The following is a 9,158-nucleotide window of genomic DNA, read 5'->3' as shown; positions in this document are numbered from 1 at the left end:
GGCCGTCGGGGCCGTGACGGTGATTGGAAGTGATGTGAGTTTGGTAGCGGCTCCTGCTGCTCGCTGCTTCAAGGGCAGCTGTGTAAATGTCAGGCGGGATTGGAACCCCAGCCCGCTCTCTGGCACACAGCAAGTAAGCCCCCCCCCCCCCCCCCCCCCCCACCACACACACACACACAGACAGACAGACACACACACCCTTGCGCGCCTCACGCCCAAACAATCCTTAAAAAAACAACAACCAAAATGGCTGTAAAGACGCAATTTACCAAATGATCTTCATTGAGATCGGCATGCGCTCTGCTGAAGGGCCTTTCTGTCTTCAAATGGCACGGCGGCCAGGTAAAAGCCTTATTCAACACACTGGCTGAGGGTTGGAAGCACGTTTTCCCCACTTTTGAGGAGCCTGAAAAGCTCCCCTAGGGGCTGGGTGTGTTTGTCTAAAGGCTGAAATCTCCTCTTTCTATTCGTGGCAACAATGCAGATCTCAGCACAATTGTCTTCCGGAACACAGAGACAAAGGATTGGATTGTGATAATGAAATCTGTTGTCATCTATATATATTTATGTTTTTTTTTTTTTATCAATCTTTGTTCTACATTTCAGCCATTTGTTTGAATGCTAATACTGATCAGAAGTGCAACTACTAATAAAGATCTGAAATGTGTGAGCCTACAAGCCACACCTAGAACAACAGGTGACTCTTCAGAGGAGGGTTAGGGGTGTAATCACTGGATCTTACACACACTATTAAAGGAGTCTATTGAATGCCTCATAAATGCAATCGCAATTCAGTCGCTCATGTCATAATTTTATTAAAATATTAGTAATAGATGTAATAATCCATATAATGCATAAATAATAATTGACTAAACACAATAATAGATAAAAAATAACAACAACAACAATAATGGCTACATGGAAAACCCTGTAAAATAATAAACAAGGAAAACCCGGTAAAATACTAAACATGAGAAAAGCCATGTATTTCATTGATTCAAATGAAAGACTTTGGGGCTGTTTAATGGCCGCACTGAGCGATCGATGATGCCTCGCGACACGTAGCCATGTGACCTTTAACCCCCGACTACCTACACACACACTCCCACACTCTGTGAAACTGTATCTGCTGAAGGGAAAAAGCAGCTGTGGAGTGGTGTTTTGGGGGGGGGGGGGGGGGGGGGGGGGGGGGGGGTTCGTAGGCCGGGAGAGGCCCCAGGATGTTACTGCCTTCTCATGTTTTTTCCAAATAGCTGTGAAGAAGGCCCGAGCATATAGCAGGAGGGTTGTGTGTGTTTTGTCTGGGTAGGCGGTTTCCATTTGTGATTGTGTGTGTGTTTGTGTGTGTGTGTGTGTGTGTGTGTGTGTGTCTGTGTCTGTGTGTTTCTATTTGTGTTTGGGTGTGTGTGTGTGTTTGTGTGTGCGTGTGTGTGTGTGCGTGTGTGTGTGTGTGTGTGTGTGTGTGTGTGTGTGTTTGTGTTTGGGTACTTGTGTCTTTTATCGCAATCATTGAATTGACATGGACAAAACTAATTCAATGAAGCGTCTTTGGGTAAAGCCTTTTGAGCATTATCTCACTACCTATATGATGTCCGGTCAATGTGCTGGATGCTTTTCTGAAATTCCATTTCATTTATGGAGCAGGCATTACCTACAATAGATCCATGGCTTTTTAGTCTAACTTAGTGGTATGGTTATGCGGCATTACTGTAACCACAAAGTTAGACACGTGATGTGTTGATGTCATGAGGGGGGGCATATGATATGCCCCCCCCCCCCCCCCCCCCCCCCTTGGCATCAACACATCATATGTCATCTATTCTTTATATATGTATTACATATATACAATTCAACCACACTTGCTATTTCCCATCAAGGGTGTTAACACTGATCATCATAACAAAACAAAGTCAACGGGGAAAAGAAAGTCAACTTTGTGGTGTAGAAAAACAACTTGATCTCAGACAAAGGTACCCAGTAGAAGAGCCACGTGATCTGCAGTCCCATGGAGCCATTCTCCCTCCCCCCTCTCCTGCCCTCGCCCTCCCCCCTCCCTCCCCCCTCCCTCCCATTCCCTCTAGGGCTTATGAAGGCCTTTCCTTATCTGGATAATTAACCAATCAGTCTGGGAGCGTCAGAACAGGTGACTGCAGGTGAGACCTACGGGTGTCTGTCTTCATCTCCTTACAGCCATCAATCACGGCCCCATCGCCGTCTTGGGGCCCAGTATGTGCCAATAGGCAAGCAGGTGAATCCCTAAATCATCTTTAATTGGCTGCTGAGTAATAACACTGGTTGTTGAAAAACGTGGGAAAAAGTGTGAATCTTGCTCGCTCTGAACTACGTATGATGTCTGTTGGCCGCAAAGAGAGAATTATTGTCGAGCACAGCTTTTAATCGCACTGATCAACAAAAAGTGACCTCATGCAAAGCCTCAAATGAAACGACTCAACGTGTCAAATTCAGTTATGTATGAGAACATATGGCCCTCTTGGCTGTATATGTCAGTGCTGATGTTTCTGACAGTGCCAGCCCTGCCTTACAAGTCTCCACGAGGGAAAGAAAACGTTGGCAGGAAAGGAAATGGCGTGTCAGAATTTCTTCTTACAGCCATCCCTTTAGGTTACAAGTAGACATACTCCAAACACATTGATTATGAGTTACCTGTTGAATGTAATATGACAACTTATACCTTGACTCTTGATCGCTCTTATTTATTCATCGCTCTACTACGTTAATCATGTTTTCGCCCACCAATAAATGTTACAGAAATTGGGCTCTTTGTTCTCATTGTGTCATAAAGCCTACCCATCCCACAGGTTTAGGAGGATAAGGAAATGTTGTCAGACAGATCTACACAGTGCCTAAGTTTAGAAGCAATAGGATGTCTGTCACAGTCCGAGTCAGATCCTGCCAGAATATTCTGGACCCTTCTCTCAACCCTTCTCTCAAGCCTCATCTGTATGGATGGCCTGCCTTTTAACAACATAACGACGGACACACAGAGGGTAGTAATATCCCCACACTTTCGCATCTGCTATTTGTCAATGCATCAACATAGACAGGAGACTCATACACATGCAGACTCAACATGGATAAAGAGACAGAGAAATAGGTAGATGGACAGATAGATAGTTGATAGATCTCTAGACAGAAATGGAGTTGATATTGTGACAGAAAGAGGGAGAGAGAGAGAGAGAGAGAGAGAGGCGGAGAGAGAGAGAGAGAGAGAGAGGCGGAGAGAGAAAGTACTGAATGAGGGATGTGGTATAATCTAGACAGGGAGGGAAAGAGAAAGAGTGAGAGAGCAAGTGACAGCGCAAGTTGAGAGAGAGTGAGAGAGAGTGAGTGAGAGAGAGCAAGCGAGACAGAAAGAGAGAGTGATCGGCTTGCCTTGGAGATTAACTCCTTGCACGCCCTCCTTCTCCTTTTTAAAACAGAATTTACAGCTGATTAGCCCCCATTGTAAAGACAGGCACCAGCTCCCAGAAGACGCACTGCTAAACATTTATGTAAGGCCAGATGCACAGAGCAGATGAAAAACACATGTCCAGGGGACCCCTTACAGAGAACGGCGTGAGGGGTCTGTGTGAAAAAGGCCACTGGCTGGAATTGAAGAGAATGTCTTGAATGTCTGGGATATATATATATATTTTAAATAGAGATGTACATTTTATACATTGTTGATGGGACAGTAACATTAATTTGTGTTACTTTGTGTTACTATGTACAAGCTTCACCTTGATAGTGTAGTAACCAGCTAATGAATGTTTGAGACTGAAATTCATAACATCCCTTTTTCCATCTCTTAGGGACGTCAAAAGGAGGATTGTTTCAATTGGTAATGAAGAAGGGTGTTTCCCTTAATGAGTTTGCCATCAAATGAGGTCAGAATAGTCCATCCCACACCCACTTAGGACTGAACCGTAATATTTGATATACAGGAAGATGTGACGTGATGGGAATTGTTCCTAGTGAGCCTAAAAGATGTGTGTTATTGCCATCAGTGTTGATAAACCGACTATGACTCTTTCACTGCAAATACACTTTGAGAACCATTATCTATGCTTAGCACTGATGATTCTTCCCCCCAAGGTGATGACTTTATTCCTTTCCGGAACAGGGTTTTAAGCAAATTAGTGCAGGACACGTCATCGTCTGAATGTTTCCTTCACAATTTGATTAAACCCTGCAGATTTGACCAAACACAATAGCAAGAGAGCTAGTGTTAGCTTATTTCAAGCTTTAAACTATAGGATATGAGGCTCAGCAGAAGCTTGTTATGAAATAATGAGCTGCCTTCCAGCACCGACAAGTTAACATCATCACAATATTTAGGTTACATTGATTAGATTTGGAAGTAAATGAAGTAATATTTGGAACAAAATCTTTTTCCGTTGGCGTACTTGAATTTTAAAGATTAATAGTATGACTGAAGTGGAAATTAGCTCACAAGGTTAAAAAGTATTTTTTCATGTCACGTGTCATTAAGAATATCCAGGCAGATTTATCTGGCTTCAGCTGATGGCAGGAGGAACTATATAAACTATAAGCTGTATTACAAATAGGAAACTCAGAAATTAACTTCTCATAGCCCTCGTCTCACTGTGGGGTGACTGAGTGGTTCATAGTCTTATCAGAGACACTTCTCATTTTCTTGAAGTTAAAAGATAAACAAACATAATAAATAAATAAAACATAACCAAAAAAAAAATGCAAATCATACAAATAAAGAATAGTTCAACGAAAGGAAAACAAGCTAAGATAAGCTATTGCGGCTAGGATCTTTCCGATGTGAAACATTGAAGAGGGTAACAGGGCTAGCAGGCCTGTCTGCTAGCCTCCAGGCCCCTTGTCGCCTGGCAATGTGTGTCGTCCCAGTATATCAGCAACGGGGCCAAAGAGTAAACACTTAAAGGCCACAGGTACGCCCCCTCACCCCTGGTTGACGCCTTCCATTGCTGGCCTTGCCGCCAGAACCTTTCGGGGATCCTTTCAAGCTAACAGGAGGTGACTGAGTTTCTGCTCCCAGAAAAAAAACAGCAATTGCTCCATTCAAAGTTCAGGGATTCACGAAGACTTCTTACCTCCCTGGTCGCGGTGTATTTTCACATTCATATGTACAGTATGCGCTTCTGGTTTCGCCGTTGTCTGTCTCTCTGGTAATCCGTTGTGTGAGTTCAGATTGGGCCACTTTGCCACTGTGGAAAACCATCAGAAGCTGTCACATGGTTACCCTTCCCTCACACCGTGGATGTGTGTATGGGTGTGTGTATGTGGGTGTGTGGCTATGTGCATGCGTGTGTCCTGACCATCTTCGACATATGGGGTTTGGTTTGGCCGACAAAGAAGCCAGTAGTGTATAAGGTGAATAAATTGCTGAGCTGTGCTCTTCAGTGCAGGCAATAGATTCAAACTGTCACTAACAGCAGGCAACGGTATGAGTGGTCTGCGGGGGCCTGCCAAAGCAATCATCTATTACTCTATCAGTCATGCTGAGAATAGTGGAAAACATGGATCGAATCTTGTGGGTGTTCGAGTATGTGTGTGTTTGTCTGTGTGTGTGCGTGTGTGTGTGTGTGTGTTTGGTGGAGGGTATGGATGCCGATGTGAATGTAAGCTTTCAACAAAATGCTTTCGAAAATGTGGACAAACAATTTCAACATTTTTTTTTCTATGTTTTCTTGCAATAATATTAATTTAGTAACACGAATATAGTAACTATGAATTGAAATAAAACATCAAATGATTGGTGACTCATTATAATACCATAAACGCTGAGGAAAAAAAAAATCATCCAACGTACATTATTTAAAGAATGCGATTCCGTTTTCAAGACAAACAGAAAAAGAGATGGGAAAATGAGTGTGGTTGAATGGTGTGTGTGGTAATCCATTCCATTCTCGGTGTTCCACGTCATATTTTTCCCCGTACTTTGGGTTCCCTCTTAAGGTTAGCTACGAGGAGCTAACCTTAAGGGTTGGCTCAGGGTTCTACAGTACTGCTGAAATTAATCCATATCTTCCTGAATCTTTTTGAATAAACCCATATAACACTAGATCAGAATACGCATCGCAGGCCTTGAATAAACCCCAAACCCAGGGGTCCTTTCTGGGGGTTCAGTTTTATAAAAAGAGGTTTGGGGGGGTGGTTAGTCTTGTGTTTGGACGTAGTTGAAGAATAGCTTGAACAAAAGATACTTCTAGGAGTATCTGGACTGGATCCTTCTAGTTAGCAGGCTGATGAAATGTATCCCATTGTTAACCTTCCATCCGAGAAAAAATCCACCGGGCAAGCGCGATTTACCTTTTGACCGCAGCACCTTTTATAAACATGAGCGAATCACCTTCTGTTCACTTTGCTCTGATTTCCATCCAGAGAGAGAGAGAGCAAGAGAGAGACAGAGCGAGAGAGAGAGAGAGAGAGAGAGAGAGAGAGAGAGAGAGAGAGAGAGAGAGAGAGAGAGAGAGAGAGCTAGAGGCCTTGGCTCTAACAGAGATCATGGGTGGCTGGAGGGGCTGGAAGGGGGTTAAGGGGGCTGGCTCTATAGCAACCAACGCCAAAGTAAACACAGCAATTCCTTCCCAATTAGAAACGGTAAATGCATTGGATTCGGTGCTCTGCCACGGCCGATCTGTGCAATTAATGCTAGCCGGGGTTTCCGTGCCGGGTCGGCCGCGGAAGGCTGAGATGGTTCAGATGGATATGGTTTCAGTTCAAGGCCAGGCAGGGGGAAGTCTGATTGGGCAGGTTGGACTCATCATGGAAGTATAAACAAAGAGGTTGGACGGAGGCTCGGTGGTCTGGGTTTTCTGTGGGTCAACCGTGCAAGGGGGTGAAGGCCAGCAGCTGACCACTGACATACCTCCAGGAGAGGCTGCACTTTTTTGGGGCCGATGAAGGAGAGGAGGAAAATCATTGACTGTAAAATGAATTATAAAAAAAAAACACTTCCATATTGGCTATAAAATAGGGTGGAGTGCAATCAAAAGGGGGTGCAATGTCATAATGTATCATACCCCCAACATACCCCATAATTCTTAAACATGAGATTCAGTGGTGAACACAACATGTAGTGAGGCATACTACTGGATCCTTAATAGGAGTCGTTGAGCAACATGCCAAACCACTACCAGCAACTTAATGACCTGGATATGAGTTCACTGCAAGTCGCTTTGGCCAAAGGTTACTGCAGAATGATACAATGGTTTACACTTTGGGCACTCCATTTGCCTCATCATGATCAGAAATTGTTATGCTTATTTGATTAATTTGATGTACTTACATGATTCTAGCACTTTTCTGGGTTATATTTCATGGTTGAATGCACTTTTTGTAAGTCGCCTTTGACAAAATGCTAATGAATATAATGTAAAAGAAACATATCATAATATTTATACCTTTAAACACACATGCAGTGAATCATTAAAAAACATGTGTGGTGTCCTCCAATTACTGATCATTTGATTGGCATGTTCAGTGCAGAAAAATTGTCCAGCTCCCATTTTGAATAGCATCTGTTAGTTAGGGAGTGAGGTTTTGTTAAAGGTTGAGCTCCTGGAGGTAGGTGCAAACGTGTCCTTGGATGTATTGGCCCTTGAGCTGGAGGATTTCATAATAAACTGTGACATAAGCAAGTGAAGAGCCAGCAGAGTGCAGATGGAACAGGTGTTGCTGTTTCCCTGTTCTCACACTAGCCAGTGGTCAGCACTGTTCTGAATACACTGCAATGCTTCTTCCGAACTTGTGTGAAGAAGCAGGCTTGAAGACCAGAGACTGTGGTCAAACTTCCAGCATATGAGGAGACATTTTTATGGTAGATTTGTTTTTACCTTAAAAGGTTTTACTTCTGGTTCTTGGCAGAAGTATTGTGATCACCAATGTGTGCATCAAGTGCATCACACATACACAAATACATTTGATTTCTTTGATTTAAACTATTGATAGAAAAAATGCTTATTACAGATGTATAGCCTGCTGGAACGATCGGCCCACCTGACCCCTGGCTGCTCATGGTAATACCTTAGATATAGAGGAACCAAAGAATCTAAAGCTTTGGTCCACGCGGCATTGAAATCCCAAGTTGTAGCTTCTTTGGTTTAGAGAGTCGAACAGTGTGTTCAACATACTGTTGCTGTTGGTGGCTTGAAAGTTAATTTGATTATAGGTTAAATTGAAGTCAAATTCACCCAACCTTTTTTTGGCCTACAATAAGAACTTGAATTTAAGATGGATGAAGACTACAGTATTTTGGAATGAGAAAGTAAATTTTCTCCATAATCTAAACCTTGTAAGACTTGGTTACAGGCGGCGGTGCAAAGGGTTCAGATGCTGTTGATTATTGGCTGACATTAATATACACACATGGTCATTTTTGTGCTTAAGGTTCTAAAAAATAAAAGTTCCTGCGGGAAAACCCCAAAGCATTTACAATGTGTGGTGGAAAACGATTGGTTGGAAGGTCCGAAGAAGGTCAAACCACAGCCGTCAAACACAGCAAGAAGATCGGGAAATAGCAAAAAGGAAGTGAAGCTAGCCATAGGGTTACATCAATCGGTTATTGTTTATTTTCAATGCTTTCCATTGAATTTTTATATTATACTAATTAAAGGGGTCCTATTTTACCACCAGGTGTGATGTGGGAGAGTCACCTGGATGTATCTACCAGTCTACCCAGCCTACTCAGCCAATCATACATCTGGAGGTATACTAACAGGTGTGATGTCACCATAATAGGGTACATTTTGAAATGGTTTGTGATGGCTCATCACACATTTTTAACGTTTCCTTTTATATTGTACCATGGTTTTATACTCCATATACAGTGAATGCTGATCTGTTGTCACAAATGTAAAAAAAGATTGACAAAAAAATGGCAATATAATTGCACTTTCTCTGACACAGAAGGCATACAGAGAACACATTGGTGGCACTCTTGTTTTTCCGTATTTGAAGGCCTGTTATCTCTGTGTGATCTTGTGAGACATATCTCAGATCATCAGAAGCACTTTCTCAAACAAAGTTTACTAACACAACTACCACTCCATTTGTTCTAATAAAAATCCATACTAAACATTAAGCTCTGTGTGAGAAAGGGGGGAAATTCAATAAGACGCATAATACAATTTATAAATTACAGGAAGACATAATCGAACGAA

Source organism: Pollachius pollachius (assembly GCF_949987615.1).
Source record: "Pollachius pollachius genome assembly, chromosome: 12".
Taxonomy (NCBI): Eukaryota; Metazoa; Chordata; class Actinopteri; order Gadiformes; family Gadidae; genus Pollachius; species Pollachius pollachius.
The sequence above is the reverse complement of the archived record's forward strand: the minus strand, read 5'-3'. Positions refer to the sequence as shown.